Source organism: Pteropus alecto, unplaced genomic scaffold, assembly GCF_000325575.1.
Source record: "Pteropus alecto unplaced genomic scaffold, ASM32557v1 scaffold20, whole genome shotgun sequence".
Lineage (NCBI taxonomy): Eukaryota > Metazoa > Chordata > Mammalia > Chiroptera > Pteropodidae > Pteropus > Pteropus alecto.
The window spans coordinates 24,570,084-24,591,386 of record NW_006436298.1 but is presented as its reverse complement, the minus strand read 5'-3'; positions in this window follow the sequence as shown (position 1 = coordinate 24,591,386).

The window sequence follows — 21,303 nt, the reverse complement described above, 5'->3', positions numbered from 1 at the left end:
AGTTGTATTTTTTAGCATGTGTTCAATTGAAGACAAATTTTATATCTGCAGGGAAACTTGGAGCTTGCTTATTCAACCTCTTCTTACTGAGGAAACAAAAACAAGCAAAAACCAGGGCCCAGGAAGGTTGGTATTTATATGCCCAACACTGGAGAGCAAGGGAGACCGAGCATCCTTCTAGGACTGTGGTGCCTAAACAAGACATGACTGCATTTTAATGTAGGATAGATTCTGAGAGTCCCTACTGTTCCTATCATCTCTATTTCCAGAAGATTAAAAATAAGAATTTATTTAAATTTAACCCCAGTTTCTTTAAGTTCTGTATTTAAAATGTGAGGTAGAGAAGACTATAAAAATGAAAGAATAATAATAACTGGAAAGATAGTGAAAAAGAGAACAAAGAATGCCTCAGTATCTAGTTTTTTTGGCAACAATATAAACATTTGTTATTTTCTTTATGAGAAACTTTTAATTTTTTAAATATAGAGAAATATAGTGAAGATTAGTTTTTGTTGCAACAAATATTGAAGCAATTCAGAAAATATTTTTAAAAATTGGTACATAGGATGAAGCTCTCTCTCCAAGGCCTCTGCTCACTACTCACAGGGTAGTTTCTCACAGAGGTGTATTAAAAAAAAGGTGGGGGGGGAGAGAAAGAGAAACCCTTAATATGTAATATTTTATGCTTAAAAATAATTCAGAATGTGAATTCAGTTTTATTCAGAGGAGAAAGCCTTTTTTCATAGATGAAATACTTAAAATAGTCCCAAAGAAATAGAAAGTTACTCAAAGTAAAGAACTCATGAATCAATGTCATGAGTTCAAACTGTATCTTCCTGATACATCATGTACTAGGAAACCATAAAAAATACCAAAACAGTAACCAAGAAAGAGTAGCTCACGTCAGTGTTTTGTATTCTTCCGTTTAATAAAGATAGATAAATAGAGAAGGGAACTACATGTACAAAATCCAACACAATGCAAACTTGGAAATGTTATAAATCAATTAGTACAATTTGAGGTTTATTTGCAATATCAACTCAGTTTATCTGCAACAGAAAAAAAGGACCAAGTAGCCTGATTCAAACGCTTTTAAGTACTTAGTCAATAGCCAACACATAATGCATATTTATATTTATTAAACATTTATTATATATTTATCACAGGCTAAATTATGATAAATGCTTGCATGAATTATTTCAGTCAGTCTTTCTAACAATTCTTTGAGATAGATACTATTATTCTTCTTATCCCAATTTTGTTCATGAGAAAACTGACCCCTGGAGAAGTTTATTAACTCATCCAAAGATTATATAGCTCATAGTGGTAAACTTAGTATTTGAACCAGGCAGCCTGATTCAACGATCTAAATGTCGAGCCACCATTCTAGTGGCACTCTGCTAAGTGATGTCTATATATGGTGAACAAAATGGACATGGCCCTTGCCTCCTAGAGCTTAAAATCTAACAGAATTTTTAAATTGTAAACTTTGGAGCAATAATAATGAATTCAACCTGATCTTTAAGACAGAGGCTAGAAATTAAACTACAGATCTCTCACAAGCAATTTTTACATTAAGAGTATTTAAAATTTCATGGAAAGGATGGGGGTTAATCCTGATGTCAGGGAAAAAAACAAAACCAATCAAAGACAAGGGAACAAAGGGGAAAAAAAGGGGAATAGTCTACAATTGAAAAAGTCCAGAGAACTGAACTATATATAAATGGTCAACATGCTGGTATTCAGGGAGATTCCGAAGACTGGTATCAGTGGAGTCATTCTCCTGAGGTGTTTGTGATTCAGAAAGGAACTGCAAGGGACCCTGGTTAAGGGTTATATCATCTGGCCAATTGGAGCACTTTATCTGAGGCCAGTTGACCTCTGGCTGAACTGGGCCATCCCTGCCCATTCTCTCTTTCCTGTTAGATTTGCAATCTGAAGTCCTTGTGTGCACCCTCAGCCACTGCTGCTCTCCTTTCTTTGTTACTTCCCTGGCCTCAGAAGACATATATGGAAGATGCTGAACTTTCTCACAGGCCTTTGTCCTCTCCTCAGGCCTGCCAGAAGTCAAACTGGCTTCCTTAAAGAAAAACGATGCTAATTTATCAAAGGCAAGAAACAAACCTAAGGAGACTTAGTCATCTTGTAGACAGTTAAATGTATTAGAAGCTTTAAGTCATTTTCTTTTTATACTTAATTTGACTAAAATGCAATTAGTATGGAATACATGCCAAGATTGTAGTGATATATATTTTGATCTCACTTCTCTAGAACACTTTCTTTGGGTTAAAAATACTTTGCTGAGGTATGGAGAATCCTAGTTCTTAAGAGCTAAGAAACATTTATTTCTCGTTAGTTGTTTTAGATTAGTCAGATAAATTTAGCACTTAATGTGATTTGCTGAGGCAATTGTAATTTACTTCTAAATGTGCTGTGCTTTGTTAGAATCAGGAAAGGCTTGTTTCAGCAAAGGGAGAATAATTATCCCCAAAGTGTGAAGCAGACACTGATCACTATTAAAGGCATTTTTTTTTTTTTTTATGGAAAAGAATACAGGAATAATGTCTTATATGTGTTGGGTTCTCATGTTTATTGATTAGATTGATGGAATTTACATTCCAAAGGAAAGGACAAGAACCCAAAGGATTATGCTTACAACAATGTCCTTAGTCTTCTAATGTTCAAATGATATACCCCAGAAATACTAGGCTTATGAACTCAGAACACATGGTCTGTCTCAGACAACTTCCTTTATGAAGCTTTTTGGGGCATTTTCCATGAACTGTGGGTGAAAAATATTTTATTATGCAGAAATTTTTGCAGAAAAAACAACTCAAGGAGCATAACACTTTATTTCATTAAATTAACTTCTGATCTTTGTCAGCTTAGATGTAAATGTTTTCCACAAGTATCTATTGTTTCCTTTTAGTCTTCAAATTTCTTCTAATTTATATTATTATGTTATATGTTATATATCCTTCAAAGTGACCAAATATTTTTTGAAGAAAGCAGACTCTAAATAAACTAATAAATTTAAATAGCATGTACATTATATTTTACAGTTACTTTAAAAATGAATACCATTTTGTATACATATGTCCATTTACAATATTAGCATAGCTTACAGATTTGTGATTTTAATGAAAATACTGTATTTCATTGGTTGATGTATCATTGTATATTTAACCATCTCCCACCAGTCCATGGTAAAGCACAACTGTGGTGCACAGGTTAGGTGAAAAGAATGATGACTATCACTACTGAAAGTGTTACTTGTCATGTTTAATCTTAAATTATATACTTGAACATCTTTTCATGATGTTCTAAAAAGTCGAGTCACCATGTATAGATATTCAAAAGAAAATTACCCATTTTCAAAGTAATTTTGGCATTAAGGATTGGGAGAGGCTAACATTTTGATATAAAACTATTCCGTATCCCATTATATTAATTTTTTTCATCAATGTTCAAGTAATCTACTCTGATTTTGAATCTATAAAATGATCAGTGATATTAACTGTCCATTTTCTAACCAAACTCTTGCAGTTAGAAAATGAGCTTCTAGAGCTTTCTTGACTGTGTGGAGAAAAAGACCACCCCTCCCCAGTACTGGTCAAGAGGGAATCCCAGGGACTCAGAAAAAGCCCACCCTTTCTCATACCTCCAGGCCTCCATTGGCAGGAATGAAGACAGACCCACCTTTTTTCTGCCCCTCTTTCTATCCATCTTTCTTAAACCTCCTCAGTAGTTCCAGTCTTGCCACTGTCTGCCCTGTAACATGTAGACTGTGTGCGACAGAATCACTTTGGGGCTTGTTCCAAATGTAGATTCCTAGTCCCCTCTGAGATCACTGACTGGGAATTTCTGGGGAGACGACTCTGGAACATGCAATTTGACTGAGCTCCCCAGGTGATTCTTAAGCACGCTGAAGGTCGAGACCACTGTTCCCAGAGTCTTAAAAACAGAGAATCTGTAGATATTTTCTCACAAATACATAGTACTTTAAAGTTTGCAAAGTACTTTTATACAGCAACTCAGTAGATCCCTAGAAGAATAAATGACATAAACAAGATAGTTATTGACATTTTAATTTCACAAATGTGACAAATCTGTAATTCCTAATGTCCTGGTCAAACCATAGCTGACCTGAAGACCCAGGTTCTCTTGACACAGCAAGCTGCCTGTGGATAATATTGGTCCTGGAAAGAAGACATTTATAGTTTGCTCATTCTCTTACATTTTCTCATTTCTTCTTCACAATAACCCTGTGAGGTAGATAAGGCAAATATTATTAAATGTATATTTGACAGAGGAGAAAATTGAGACTCAGAGTTGAAGTGAAGTGCCAAAGTCATAAGCTAGAAAGTGGCCAAATCCAGACAAAAAGTCAGGTATTTCAAGTTCAAATGCTGTTTGTTGTCTACTTTTACTACTCAAGTAACCAACAAATGAAGAAGTTGCAATGAAGTATAAATATTTTAAATTTTTAAATTGCTTAATATTTAATAAACATTGCTCATACCATAAAGTGTTTCTTATGTAGGTTTGGCTTTCTCATTAGTGTAGCAACTAAAATCTTTTCTTGAGTCCATAATCTAATAACTGGACATCATATAACTTCTTATGAATAATTGCTTTAATTGTTCTTTTTAAGGTTGTAGTAACTTTTGAAATATAGCCTTACCAAATCCAGATACCAGTGTGTGTGTTTTTTCCTCCTTTACTCTTTGCAGTACTTGACACAATTAAACACCCCCTTTCTTCCTAAAAACATCTTTCTGTGAAGTGGTTGCTCACGCTCACGATCCTGAGCTTTCATCCTTGCTGGTGTCTGTTTTTCCCTCCTACACTCTAGAATCATCTGTAGTTACTTTCCTTTGCTTTCATGAATTCTCCCCAGTAATACATACATTTCCACAATTTCAGCTATTAAAATTATTCTGATAACTTTCAAATATATCTAACATTTTTCCTGATCTCCAGATCTACTCAGAATCTTGAACATACTACATATTCACTAAATATTTCTTGAATTCAACTTTTGTTTGCTAAACATCTCATTTATTGAATGGATATTTATTGATTGCCTACTGAGTACCAGGGAATGTTCTAGCCTCTTGAGATGCATCAGTGAATAAAAAAAAGTTACCCTAATGTACCTTACTTTTAGTGGCAGAAGACAGACAAGGAACCATAAACATAAAAAATACAAAAAATTAGATCGTATATGAAAAGCACTATGAAAAAGAAGAGAAAAGATAGAACAAGATAAAAGGACTAAAAAATGCAGTTAGCAGAAGTGACAATGGGAGTGATGGTTGCACTTTTTCCATAAGGTTGTCCTTGCTGAGAAGAAAATACTTATAAAAGTCTTACAGAATGTAAAAGACCTTCACCTTCAAATATCCAGGAGAAATGCATTTTAGGCAGAGAAATAGCCATGACAAAGATCTTAAGGCACAAGTGTGTTAGGTTTATTCAGGGAATAGTGGCAGGAGGGAAGGCCAGAGAGAAAATTAGAAATCATATTGCGTAGGGTCTTGTCAGCCTTTGTAAGGACTTTGGCTTTTATCCCTAGTGAAACGGAGAGCTATTGGAGAGTTTTGAAGAGAGGAATAGCATAGTTTATTTTACATGGTTAAAGGATCATTCTAGCTACTGTGCTGAGAACAGGCTATAGGGTGATAAGGGTAGCACTGAGAGACCAACTATAAAGCTATTGTAGTAATCTGGGCAGCACATGACAGTAGTAGCTTAAACCAGAATGGTAGAAGTAGAATTGAGAGAGGTGGGCAGCTTGTGGATATATTTTGAAGATTGAGTCATTAGAATTTCCTGATGTAACTAGAAGGATAGAGTTGCCATCAGCTGAGATTGGGAAGGCTGCAGGTAGAACAGGTTTGATGGGGAAGATCAGGAGATCAATTTGGACACATTAAATTTGAGATATCTTTGTGATGTTCAAATTGAGATGTTGGAAAAGATGTTGGATTCTAGGAGTCGAGAGAGAGTGGGATGCAAATATAAATGTGACCGTTGGTGTTCACATAGATGGTATTTAAAGCCAGGACTCTGGATGAGATCACCAAGAGGATGAGCATGGATGGAAAAGACAAAAGGACTGAGGACTGAACCCTGGGGCACTCCAACATTACAAGTTTGGGGAGAAGAGGAAAAATCAGCAAAGGAGACTAAGACGTTTATTTGTGACATAGGAAAAGCAAGAGAACACAAGTCCTAGAGAGCAAAAGAGCAAAAAACAAAAACAAAAACAAAAACAAACCCCAAAACATTATCAGGGAGGAGGAGATGAGAGAGCATAGTTGGGTCAAATACTGCTGATACTTTAAGAGGAGAGTAGAGAATTGGTCATTGGATTTAACAATGAAGTGGTCATTGGTGACCTTCACAAGAGGAGTTTTAGTGAATAGCAGGGAGGAAAGGCTAATCTGAGTGAATAAATGAGATATTGAAGCGGTAGAAATCAAGTACAATGAATATTGATAACACTTTTGAATTGATTCAAACTCAGTGTCTCAGACTATCCTCCTCCCAAACCTGTTCTTTCTTAAAGATATTTTATTTTTATTGGTGGCACCTTCATCCTTTCAATCACTCAGGGTCAAAGCCAGAGCCATCTTTTACTCATTTCTCTCCTGTTCTCCCACATTAATCCACTAGCAATTTTACTCAAGAAGGCAGAAAGGTACAGTAGAAAAATATACATTTTCAAATCAGACACACGTAGTTAGCAAGTTATTTAATCCCTCTTAGCCTCAGTTAAGGAGGATAATATTACCTCCTAGGATTTTTGTGAGAATTACAAAAGTTCATATATAAAGCATCTAGAATAAAATAAAATCTCAATATGTATTAGTTTTCCTCTTACGTGCCACTTGTCCTTGGGTTTCAAAAAATCTCTTCCATTTTGCCACAGCTTTAGACAAAGGCTCTAAAGCCCTTGTTATCTCCTTGCTATTGCAATCCATAACCGTTCCAGCTTTTAGTTTTGCCCTTGTCCATTAAGTGTAATCTCTCTAAAGCACAATTCTAGCCATGTCACTTGTATGCCTAAAATTTTCTTTGGTGACTCTCCGTTACTTAGAATAAAGTCCAATATACTGTATAAATAATGTATAGTGATATCCTGATCCTATGTAATATATAGCTTCCCCCACATCCAATATTGGCAAAGTAAGCTGGGCAAACTAGACCATTTGCTGATTCTTGTGCATGATCTTACTTTTCTACCACTGTGCTTTTTCTTATGCTCTTCCCTCCATTTCTCATTTCTGCTCCTCATCCCCACTTGTCAAACAAAATCTTAAGAGTTTTTTAAAATTTAGCTCAAATGTCACATTAGTTGCAGAAACTTCTTGACCCACATCACCCATGCCATCTGCCAACCAAAAATTCTCTCTCCTCTATTGGTCCCTCAAGCATCTTTTATTTCTCTTAAAGAACATTAATCATTCTTTATTATTTAATAGTTAATTATGCATGTGTCATAGCTCCTTTTCCAGAATATGTGCTCAGCAAGGGCAAAGGTCAGGCATGACTCATCTTGATGTCTACTTAGCACCTACGACAGTCTCTGTACTTTGGAAGTGCTTGTAATGTGTATGCTGAATTGATTTATTGGGTTCTTTTATTGCATTTTTAAGTTTGCAGTTATTTTCATAAAAGATACTCATGTCACTCAATCTTCTTATTTGTTCACTTTACTACCAGAGAGAATAAACCACAAGAATAATCCAAAATCACATGCTTTGGCTGAAAGAAATGCAATTCTCCTTTACCATGTCTACCTAATATAGTAAAAAAGCAGAGTCACCTCTAATTCAAGTTGACCAAGTGATTTCCAAACCGAAATGCCTTTTCAGTCATTACACATAAAAGTTATATTGGTAAAAAAAGCAATTATTTTTAATTGTTATCAGTGGGTTCAACATAAGTTAATACTTCCCATTTAACTCTTATTGATTTCATGTCTTTTCACTATAAACTTAATTTAGTCAAGCATACCAATGAAAAATAGTTGATTCAAAATCATTTGCACTGTATTATAAACAAAGATTGTTAAAATAGATTTAAAATAAATACATTAAAACAAAAGTCAGCTTAGTCAACATTTGAACCAAAATTATATAATACCAATTCTGTCATCTTTCATTTGTAAATTCAGGCTGGGAATTCCAGGTTGTGAGCCTGGCAATAACTAGCAAATCCAAACACATCCCAATAGCTTTTTTTGTGATGACATGTGCCAATTCGATGTATCAAAACTATGATTTGTTTACAGGATCACTGACAAATTCACTCAAATAAAATAATATTTACCTGTCTTGGCTGATTCTCAGGAGAAAGCAATGTCTTCTTATGTAATGAAGATATATATTGGTATCTGTGTCCTTCCCCAAATTCATATGGTGAAGCCTCACCCTTCACTGTGATGGTATTTGGGGGTAGGCCTTTGCAAGGAAATTAGGTTAAGATGAGGTCTTTGGGGTGAGACCTTCATGATGGGATTAGTATCCTTACAAAAAGAGGAAGAGAGATCAGAGCTCTTTCACACTCACACAATCTCCACTCCCCTTACCTCCCCTACCCCCACATGTGAGGATACAACCAGAAGGTGGCCATCTGCAAGCCAAGAAAGGAGCTCTTGACAGTAACAGAATCTGCTGACACCTTGATCTTGGACTTTCCAGCCGTCTGAACTATGAGAAATAAATGTCTGTTGCTTAACCCACCCAGTCTATGATATTTTGTTATAGAATCCTGGGGTGAGTAAGACAGTGTCTATCATTTATTTTCCAAACAAAGTTACTTTTGATGCCTTTCTAGTTTCACTAAAAACCCAGGCTAGTGAAGTCATCTGTGACTGTACATACTTCACATTTAGCAAATGTTTCCTGAGTGCTTATTATGTTCCAGGCACTAGCTAGATACTTTCATATGCATTAACTCATCTAATTTTCACAATAATCTGAGAGTTGGGCATTGCCACTCCCATTTTAACGATGGGGAAACTGCAGTCCAGATAGGGACCAGTGCTCCTATGAGAACCTAATGCCTAATGATCTGAGGTGCAGCTGAGGTGGTGATGCTAGTGCTGGGGAGCAGCTGCCAATACAGATGAAGCTTTGCTTTCTCGCCTGCTGCTCACTTCCTGCTGTGCGGCCCAATTCCTAACAGGCCACGGACTGGTACTGGTCCACGGCCCAGAGATTGGGGACCACTGGATTAAGTGATGCAACTAGCAAATGGGATTGTTGATTCCATAACAAAAAGCTCTATCCTGCCTCATTAGTTGCTAGAATTCTAGTAGTACAGAGCTACTAGTATCTCAGTAAATATGGGTTTGGTAAATTATTGAGAGTAAGTAAGGGATAAAGCTGAATTCCATTCTTTCTTGTTAGGAATATTAAGGCTTTTCCACATTTTCTTAAAATTTGAACCAGTTTGTAAAGGTTTTTATTATAAAGCTAACGAATGATTATAATGATCCGACAGTTCAAAATGGTGCGATGTGAGAAGTCCTCTGTGCCCCATACCAGAAGTTACCACTACTCAGGTGTGCTTCCTTCCAGATGCCCCAATTACACACGTGCAGTGTATGTATTCTCACCTGTACACTTTTAAAGACAAAAAAAGTCGTTCTCATGTTGTCCTGTGATTTTCTTTTAAATTTAAATATGTATTATAGTTATTTTTCATATCTTGCAAGTTTAATGGCTATGTGATATTCCCTTGTTTTTATGTATTGCTATTTAACTAGATCCCTACGGATATTTAGTTGTCTGCAGATTTTACTATTATAAATATGTTGTAAGGAATACACATCTTTGAACATTTGTGACAGTATATCTTTGGGACAAATTTTTGAAAAACTTCCTATTGGAGAGGGTCATCCAGAGAATGTGACTTTTGGTTGACCAGGGAGCTAGATCTCTTCTTCTGTCCTTAGAATGTAGTTCTGCCTATTATTCCTATACTAGCTGCTACTTCAAAGAGGTAGCCTTGAGGGAGTAAGGCGTTGTTGAGATCAGCTGAACTCAATATGTAACTGAACCCAGTTAAGGCCTCTATGTAAACTCATAAGACTCTAGTAGGCAGCTGCGAAATCTGCTTGTCTTGTGGGCGTCCCATTGCAAACCTCTATGTAGGTTCCCTTGCTTATTAAGCCTGTGGAAGGGGGCCAGTTTTGAATTTCATTGGGGAACTCCAGAGGTTTCACATCAATAATTACCGAATCAAATGGTAAGCATTTTCAACATTTTGGTAGATATTGACAAATTACTTTTGCAAATGTGTTTCAGTTTTTATTTCCATTAATAGTGCACTAGAGTTCCTTTTTTAAAAAAGTGACACGTGTGAACATGGGGTATAATCAACTTCATTTATCTTTTCCAATGTTATAGGTTAGAAAATGTGTTTAAAAAAATTTGTGCTGTTGATGAAGTTGTTGATCATCTGTACTCATTTATCTGTGTATAGCTGATTCTCTATTCACCAGTTGTTGCTAATTTTTTTATTGGGTTGCTAGTGTTTTAAAACTTGTATTGATTAGTGAATTCTTTTTGACTGTTACAAAGGTTTGTCTTTTGCCTCTCATGTATGTTTTTCAAACATGAGCATTTTTGTGAAGTGGAGAAGTTTAATCTTCATCAGATCAGGTTTATCTATCTTCCCCCAACCCTAGTGGTTTCTGGATTTCCTATTATAATGAGAAAGACCTTCCTAATTCAAAGATTTTAAAAACATTATTCATATTTTCTCCTGTAGTTTTTATTTTTATTATCATTTTGGTCTATGATTCACCATTCATCAAATATTTATTGTACAACGGTTGTGTATCAGGCATCGTACATTAGTGAACAAAACAGACAAAAGTCTGCATTTATAGAATGATGTTTGATCCACTCAGATATTCTGTTAATCTACTCAATTTGATTTGCTATGATAATAATTATTTTAGCACTGGATTAATAGTTGAGCTAGATGAAATCTACTTTGACAAAAGGAATCTATCTTTGTTCTGTTTTTCTTCATAAGATTCACTGCTTATCTATACTAAATATTTTATTTTTTACTCTTTGTTTTCCAGTATCACCCTTATAAAAAATTAAGTACCTGTAGGTACTTTGGTTTATTTCTACACTTTATTCTGAACATTGATTGGTTGTGTCTGTTCCTGAACCAGTATTATAATTTTAAAATTAAGATAGCTTTATAATAAATTTTGATTTCTGAAAGGACTCATTTTCCCCTCAAAACTCTTCTTTTATAGATTTATTTTTCTGACTCTTATAACATGTTTAATCTTCCAGATGAAATTCTTGGTATTGTGATTTGGATCCTATTGACCTTATGGATTCATTTAAGTAGAAATGATTGCTATTCAATAGTGTTTTAAATTTATTCAAGTCTTCTTTTCATGTCCCACAATAGAGTTTTAAAGCTTTCTTCATGTAGCTCCTGGGGTTACTTTATTTTGTTCACTTGGTTTTTATTTTTTGGTTATTATTTTCAACAATATTATTTTTTTCTATTTTCTAATTTCCTTTTATAAAAAGAAAAACTTGATTTTTTAGATTAATTTTGTAACTTACATTTTTACATTATTTTTGTTTTCTTCTCTTCAGTTTTTCAAGTATACAATGATGTAATTTATAAATAATGAAGAATTTGCCTCATTCTTTCCATTATTTGCACATTATTTCATTTTCTTTTTGAAATGCGTTGGCTCACTTTTGCGGGACTGTTGAGTAGCTGTGCCTTACTTGGAATTCTTGCCTTGTTCTTGACTTATACAGGATTGCCTCTTTTATTGCTTTGCCATGAAGGATATTGCTAACTTTGGGGTTTATGCATATATTATGTCACATTAAAGAATTATTTATCTCTTTTTCTTTTACTAAGATTTTTAAATTAGGAAAGGATTTTGAATTTTGTTATATGTCTTCTAAGTATTATTTGATCTCATTTGACCGATGAATAGGGCATACTATTTTAATAAATTCCCTAATATCAAACTGTTATTCCACTGCAGAGATGAATCTAAACATGTTGTAGTTTATTATTTTTTAAACAGACTATTGATTTCTATTTGTGAATTTGTTTATAAATGTAAATATGCTATCATAAGATAAATATCAATTTACAACTTATTCTTTTTGACTCAGCAATATTTTGGTGATCTTTCTTATGTGAACCTATTGATCTACCCTTTTGTCTACTGCACAGAATTTCATAGCATCATGGATAAATCACAGCTTATATAATCATTCCTGTATTGAAAGGCATTCATATTTTTTTTTGGCTATTTCTAACCATTTTTGCTATTTATAATAATGCTTTAATACATCTCCTTGTACATATCTCTATGTGCAGAGTTTTGGGGTGGCAGTAGGAAGATACCTACAGTGGAATGCTAGAGTCATATATTATATTCATTTAAATGTATATTGCCAAATTGACCTCTTAAGTGGTTGTAACGATTCACACTACCATTGATAATGACTGTGATATCCATTTCTCACACCCATACCGAAGCTTACACTCAAACAATTTATATTTTACTAATCTCTATAATAAAAAATTTAAAAACTGTATCTTAGTGGGGTTTAAATTTTCATTTTTCCTTTTTCCTGTTGATATTTCTCTTTTGTGAATTTTCTGTTTGTCTGTTGCCTATTTTTTTTATTGTTTGTCTTTTTCTTATCAATTTGAAGAGTTCTTTATAATTTCTGCATTTTAATCTCTGCCTCTTATATATTTTGCTAATATTTCCCTTCATTTTGTTTTCTTTTCTGCCTTTACTTTGTTCATGATGTCCTTTGTTGTAAATATTACATGTTTTGGAGCCTCTGGGAAACTCCACTGTATACTTTTGAGGGACTGAGAGTGGAAAAAGCACATGAAATCTTAGAATTATTGGGAAAATAGCTTTGGTTTAAAAGGATCTCAGTCTCTGGCCCACATTCTGAGAGCCACAGCTCTAAACCTGACAGAGATAAACTATTATTGATCTTGGAGTGGTTAAATTGTGGTTAGATCCAGTCTACTGAATTGTAGAATTGAATGCAAAATAAATCTGCAAACACTGGGTGTGGTGGGGAGAAAGGATGGCTCAAACCTAAGTTCTCCTAAAAGATACCTGTAATTACCTCACTGGTACCACCACTGTCTTTATATGAAACCTGGGCCATATCCCCTCATATCTTGGTTTCTCAGGTGTTCTCTCAAAGAGGGAAAACAATATCTGTACTATATACATAATTACATGGCCAAAATTTAGAGGTTTAAATATGGATGATGGCAGAAGTCCAGGTTAAGAATCTGGGAGGTAGACTAATAGGCTACAAATTGGGGTTTGAGAAACCTATTTAAGCCAATGTTGTTTCATTGAAGGTAGTTTTCTTCATAAAAGACATTGTACTTGAATTTATTTTTCTAAGGATGTTTATATACACTTAGCTACATCATCTTTCCTTTCATTTTTCTATTTCCCCTATGAGATTCTGAAAGAAGCTCATCTTAGAATAAAACTCTACAAGAGTTACTTCTAACTAATTCTTGCTCATGTATTTTCTAGGCAGACATTTTTAAACAGGGCTTGCCAGAAAAGCAGCTAAATTTTCAGGCACTGGTTCGAAATCAATAATGTATATTTCTTAAATAACCATTCTGTCTCCCTCAGAGAAAAATGTGTGAACTAGGGGATTGGATTTGAAATAAACCAAAAACTAATTGCAACCTGGAAAGCATCATGTTAGGAAAAAACGGGGGAGCAGTATGATTCTAATTAGCAAAATGGCCAGATTCAAAATAACACAGCGAAGAGGAAAGGTCTGCCCTGTTTGGCCAGTCTCTTTGTGCTCGTACTATTAATTAATTACTATTGCTTTTTCTTAATTCTGTTACTTTGTAACACCGAGCCAGTTCCTCTATGTTTAACACTGTGAATGAGGCAGTCTGGGGAGATGTGTCCTTTCTTCTGTGATCCACAGTGAGAACGTGTCAAGCAAGATGCTATGAGCTCTAGGAAACTAGTGGTAAGCAGAATTCTAAAGATGACCCTCCCAAGATTTCTGTTCCCTGGTCATTCAATCAAATGCTAGTATAGGTACAGGTGTGGAGGGACTTTATAGATATAACTACATTTTCTAATTAATTGACCTTAATATAGGGACATAACCTTGAATTATTCAGGTGGGCCCCATGCGATCATATGAGTGATTAAAAGTAGAAGAAGACAAAAGAGTCAGTAAGAGAGCTGAGGCAGAGGGGGAGGTCTGAGAGATTTGAAGTGTAGGACTTGATCTGCCTTATTGGCTTTGAAGATGTGGAAGAGGGCCAGGAGCCAAGGAATGCAGGCAGGCTCTAGAAGCTAAGTGTGACTCACCGCCTCCCATTCCTGTAGACGACCAGCAAGGAAGCGGGAATTTCAGTCCCACAAGGGCACAGAACTTAATTTGGCTAACAATCTGAATGAGCTTAGAAGCAGATTCTGCTCCAGAGCCTCCAGAAAGGATCTCAGCCTTGCCAACGTTTTGATTTCTGTCTTGTGAGACCTGAAATAGAGGAACCAGTTAGGCCAGGCTATGCCCAGACTTCTGACCCACAGGTGATGTGAAATAATAAATGCGTGTTGTAAGCAGTTAAATGTATAGTAATTTGTTATGACAGCAATAAAAAATATATATATATAAAAGCCAGCTAAAACTGGCTAAAAACCTAGCTAAGTTGATTTTCTAATTAATGGTTAATAGATAGATAACTACATGATAGTGGGGACAGAGTTAAGGAAGGCCTCCAGTTGGTTCTGTAGCACAATGACATCAAGAACTGAGGTTTCCATCTCCCTCTTCTGCCAACCCTGGTGTTCACTTCATCCTCAGGCTTAAAGAGAGATGGCCGCAGCAGTTCCAGGCATTGTACCAATATTGGGAAAGGGATTCTGTAAGGCAGAGTACGTTTAAAAGTCTATATTATTTGTTAACATAATTGTTAACAAAGGAAATAGCATCTCATAAAAGCTCAACGAATAAGCCATGCCCAAGTCTTTGAGTATCAAGAACTTATATATTCTCTATCTGCTATAGTGGAGAAATGTGAGGTGGTGTCTCTCTCCTTTTTTTAAAATTTATGTAGCGTTTTACGGGAGTCATAACCAAGTAAACAATATACTAGTCAAAGAGCAAAGGAATTTAACATTTATTCTCATTCTGTTTCTTTTGTGTCACTTCTGTATGAGTGAAGAAGTCCTTCACATGACTACCGTGTCAAAGTCTGCTTGTTGTCTCCCAATATCCACCTTCCCCTGCTTCCTCAATAACAAGACTCAGATTTTTTACCTGGATACATGACTGCCCAGAATAAAGAGTTTATGGCTAGACATGTCCATGTGCCTGGGTTCTAATCCCTGGGATACAAAAAGAGTTGGGAAGTAACTTTAAAGGAAGGGGGCAGACTGTGCTCACTCATTCCTCCTGTTTGCTGGCTGGCTAGAAGGTGGCTGTAATGGCTTAAGCGCCACTGATGATCTTGGAGCATGCGGTGACTTTGGGAATGGTAGGCATGTGTGGTGGAGCAACAAGATAGAAAAAAATGTCCTACTAGGTCTGGGTGATTACCTTTAGAATTCTTGAACATATTCGAGGTCTGCGTGTTAATCGCAATTCAATCCAGTCCCAAGTAATGTATCCTTGTAGTCTCCAGGGTTGATTATAGATCTGACGAAAGGGATAGAATGACTATGATCAGTTGGGACTAATTTTTTAAGGTATAATGAATGCTGGGGAGGCCACCTATTGTCTGTCTGGGGGAGTCAGTGGACTATATCAAGGAGGTAAGTCATAGGCTGGTTGTCATGGGGTCTTACTTTCAGGGGATAGATAATAGGTCCTGGGATAAATTTTGTCTTTATAGTCTCCCATAAAAGAATTGTGTGACCCAAAAGAATATTGCTGGAGAATAGTACTTTTATTCTCATAGAATAGTCAATATGAGAACTTCATTAACTAGAAATCAAAATGTCCATTACAATATGTTTTAGCTTGGGTTCCCCCAGAAGCTTACTTAGTGACAGGATTCAAAGCAAGCAGTTCATTTGTGAGGTGCAAGGACCAGCCTTAGGAGAAGGGGGCATGTGAGGCAGGAAGGAAAGGAAGCTGAGAAAGGACGTGTTATCAAACCAACCAGCACTGAGGGCACTGGAATTGGGAAAAATATTGAATCTCTGACTCTGAGTTATTACACCAGACCCCCTTTCAGGGTATGAGGGAGCTAGAAATATCTACCCACAGACTGTAGAACTCATTGGTTGAGCACTGTTCCAGGCACTTGGGGTGGGGGTTTGTGGTTCAGGTAGAGAGATCACATACCTGCACTGACGTGCTGAGACCTGAAAATAGAGTTTGGGCTGGAACAGCTTCTGCAATATGGTACATATTCAAGGGGAGTCATTTATATGCCCACCTAGTAGTAGTACCTGCCTTTGTATCTGCCACTGAAAGTGGGAGATCAGACCAGGAATGAGTAGATGAATTAGTTCCCACATTGGAGAACTGTTTCAGAAACTTACATAATTTTTAAGTTAAAAAGGACCTGAGAGAGGAACTAGCTATTTCTTCATGTTGCTAATGAAAATCTGAGGCTCCAAGAGCTGCCTGTGATTACAGAGCACTTAGGTGCAACAATACAGGCAAACACCCATGTTTTCTGACCTTGTGCAGATCAGAATTGGCATGAGGGCTGGACAGGGAGAAGCTTCTCCTCTCTCCAAATTACCAATTAACGCCTCCTCTTCTTTAACATGGACAACTGATTTAAAAATTTTTTAATGTGAATACATCTTCAAGCCCCTCCCCCCTGCCCCTTTCTCTAATGCAAGCCACATAGAAATTCCAGAGCACTTCTTGGTCTGGAATTCTAGAACATTTTTATCACTCTGGTTAAGGAGAAAATAGGAAATGGCTTAAGTTAAATAGAACAAACAGAAATAGCTCCTCTGAAGATACTTAGACATTAAACTGCATTTGAGAACCGCTGAAAAAAATTTCAAGGAAGAAAAAGACAAAAACTAGTTTATCCCTGAGCAAGGATTTAATCTTGGAGTTGACGGTACATCAGGAGCCATCTCAACATGTGGAAATAATGACTGGGCTCCTAGTTTTGCAAGGTCAAAATGCTTCTCTCCTCACAGGCAGGGTCTTCCTATGTGAGCTAGAACAAGTCCGTCTGGTAGATTTTCTTATTTTTGGTTATGGAATGACAGTGTCTCTCCTTTTGATGGGCTTAACCCATCAAAAATGCTGCCCACGTTTGATTTTTAATTGGGTCCCAGTGAGGTGAGTCAGGCCAATAGATGTTATCATCCCCATTTCAGAGACTGAGAGAGGAGCTGAGGGCCTGAAGGCATCTGGCCCAGTGCTGGGAGCTGGGATAGCAGCCAGGGCTCCACTGGCAAGAGGGCTCCTTAAGTGCCATTTAGCTGGCACTTTAACTCAGTCCCAGAAACGTTGTTTTGTGCTTGCAGTTATGTCCTTGATCTCATGAAGTATAAGTCGTGGTTCTGTCCAAGACAGTCTTGTTGCTCATCTAAGCCAAGGTCACGGATCAGTACATCTTTTGATACCTCTTTCAATGATTTTATTCTGTTTATTTATGCATATGTTTTAAAATTAAAGTAGCTGTGTCATTTAGAGTCCTGTAGACCTGGGAGCTACTAATTACACAAGGAGCGACCTTGCAAGATCACTTAATATGCCTCAGACTTGGTTCCTTCATCTATACAATGAGGTTGTTATAAGAATTATATGTTAAATGATGCAAACCACTTAGCATAATGCCTGAGTACCCCATATCGTAACTAAGGCTAGTCTGGTCAGTTCTGTCTTCAAAATATCATGTATCTAGAATTTAACCACTTTCATCCCTTCTCACCTACCACTTCAGTCAAAGCCACCATTGTTCCTCACATATTGTGGTAATATTCTCCTATCTCACCCATTCCCTTTTTCTACTTTATTGTCAACATAGAGGATTCTACGTTGAAACTTTAAAAATACAAGTTGGATTATGAACTTAAAGCCCCCTAGAGGCTTCCCATCCCACCCAAGTCCAGTCCTTTGTTGGCTACAGAGTCCTAAGGGATCTAGCCCTTAGCCATCTCTGCAATATCTTCTCTTCCCATTCCTTCTTTCTCTCTGTTCTAGTTACTTTGTATTTCTTGCCTTTCCTCAAGCTGAGCAAGTTTCTGCTTTGGCCTCTTTGCATTTAATGTTCCCTCCTCTTGGAAAAAGTTTCCTTTAAATTCACTACTTGGTTTCCTCCTTTACTTCCTTCAGGTTTCTGCTAATATATTACATTATCTAGCAACTCCCCAACTTACTATGTTTCAGTATGTGATGCATATATTAATTTCATAATAATTCAAACAATAGATGTCCTGTTAATATTTAAGATGGATAGTAAATTGTAATAAAAAGAATAGCTAACATTTATTGAAGCCTTGCTAAGTGCTATGAATTTTGCTTTCCTTTGCAGGTGGTAATCTACCCTCTTGGTGTACTCTGTCACCTGCAATAGACCTTAGCTCAGATGATGCCTCCAATAAGAAATTCTTTATTGTCAGGCCAGAAGTGATTCTGTATTCCCTCAGTGATCAATTTGTACCATTCACTTTTCCTTTGTGTTATAGAGTTTTTATAAGTATCTTCTCTTAAATATAAGACATTTGATGGCAAAGACCATATCTAGTACAACTTTATATAATGCACAACTTGTAGGACACCCTCTCATTTTATAATCCACTTTAGATATGTAGGAAAAGTTACAGATGCTCTTTCAATTTGTGCAAATGAATTCACATTGACGGTTAGGTGTTATTTGGGATCACAGATTTCAGAACCTGAAATATCAGAGTTAGTATGTTCAAGACAAAATTAGGTAAAGAGAAAAATGAAAATATTAAGGTACAAAAGCCAATGAAGTGCATCATTTTGAGACATAAATAAAGGTTGAATTGTGTAGAGTTATCCCCATGGGTCCATACCATATAAATATGACAATTCTGACATTTATAAAGAGTTCTAGAAGAAGTAATGGTCATTTCTTAATTCTCTACAGTAATCCTGTATTTCTTTACTTATCTTCTCTGTTTACCATGTCCTAGAAAAAGTAGTAATAAAATATGTTTCCTATGTTAAAAGAACACTTCTTGGTATTGTAGTTTTGTTAGGGGAGGGGGGTTGGCTATCAAAGTAGCTCTATATTGAGGTAATTTTTTTGTGTGTGGTCATGGTACTTTCGGCTTGTCTCCTATGGAAAAGCTTCAGGCACTGAGCTAAGTCCTCAGAGAGACTCTCCCTGTACACATCATGTAAAAACAAACAAAAAAACCAAAACCTAAAACAACAACAACAAAAACCAAACCCCTCAAACCCTTCCTTTTGGGTTGCCAGAGTTAGCAAATAAAAATACAAAATACCCAGTTAAATTTGAATTTCAGGTAGACAACAAAGAGTATTTTAGTATGTCTCATGCAATATTTGATGTACATATACTAAAAAAATACTCATTGTTTATTTGAAATGCAAATTTAATTGGGTATCCTGCAATTTATCTGGCAGCCCTACCTCCGTAGCCATTATAGTAACTTGTTTTATTGTTTCCATTTTATTGTTTCCAATGTCAGAAATTGTGTTTATTGTCTGACTCTCCCCTATCTCCCTTGTTCACAGCTGCATCCCAGAACCTATCACAGTGCCTGGTACATAGTAGGTGCTCAATAAATATTTAAGTATTTGTTATAAACGTTAGACAAATTAGAGAGATTATTAACAATTCGGGGGCATACTGCTAACTAGACAAGACTGGAATCAGCGTGGTGCCAAAGTTCAGGGAACTTTTGCATGTTTTCCATATTTAGGGGTGCCGAGGGCAGTGGAGGAGGGAAGGGGCACTGCTTTCCGAGAAGCTCTGTTAGAATCAGAAGACCTTGGATCTGTAGATTTCGAAAGAAGTAAAATCTGAATGAGCTACTTGCCTTGCAATTATGCAAATGAAGTAACCAAAGGAAAATGCACTTGAGTGAAAAGAAAAAGATTCTGTGCATTTGGAGTGGGGTCGGTACAGTGCGCATCCTCCACATCTTCGACCTTCTTAAACTCTCTGAAACTTTAGGGTTGGCCTTATTGCCAGACTCTAGAAACCTCTAGACCTTGATCGTAAGAGAAACCACCAGTACACATACAAATAAAGAGCGAGGAGGCGTGTACGGGGATGAAGTCAAAACAGAGGAAATCAAACTCTCGTCTTGGACCCAGGGCGCTCAACGGAGCGGGGCAGCGGTGTTTAGCGCCAGAACTCAATCGGATTCATTTCCATGTGGACTCTCGGCCCTACAGGACTCGGCGTAGGCGCATAATCTACTCTCTTAGTTCACTTCATTGGACCTAGACTGTCGCTGGCGGACACGTCCAGCGGCCGGCCAAGAGCGAGCTGTGTGGGAAACTGGCTGGATCCTAGGGAACAGAACGACTCCAGTTCCTACCCAGCTCCACCCGGCTCTCGCTTGCCCGCCCTCCCACCCGGGAGCTGGAGGATGGTCCCGGGGCGCTCCCACGGGGCTGGTCCCGGGTGTCTTCAGCCGGATCCTCTGTTATGTGAGTCGCGTGCGCGCGCCCAGTTTGGAGGCAGCCACTCCGGCCGCTGACAGGTGCTGCCTGTAGGGCGCGGGTGCGGTCCCCAGCGCAGCTGGACGCGCACGCCCTGGTGCGCGTGGCTTCTGAGCCCGGAACCAGCGAGGAGAGGGAGGCAGGGCGCGGCCTGGGGGACTACGGTGGACCGCAGCCGCGGAGCGCGGAGCTAGAAACTTTGCAGGCGAGGCGGCGGGGATTCCGTGACAGCGCCAACCCACCCCGGCAGGTGAAGGAGGAAGAGGCGGCGCCGGAGTCCTGCGGCCAGAGAGCCGCGGCGGCGTCTCTCCCCCGCCCTGGCCTGAAGCCGCTGGGGACTCCCGGCTTCTGCTGCTGCGCCCGCCGCCACCGCCGCCGCCGTGGGGCTCCGGGAGGAGGCGCAGCCAGAGAGGGCGGTGGAGAAGGAGGAGGAGGGAAGAGGAGGAGCTGGGGGTGGAGGATGGAGCCCCGGGCTGCCTCGGCGGGCTCGCCGGAGCCTGCGGCACCGTCCTCCTCTTTTCAGGCCCGGCTCTGGAAGAACTTGCAGTTGGGGGTGGGCAAGAGTAAGGGCAGTGGCGGGCGCGCTGGGGGCCCTGAGCGCCGCACTGCGGACACC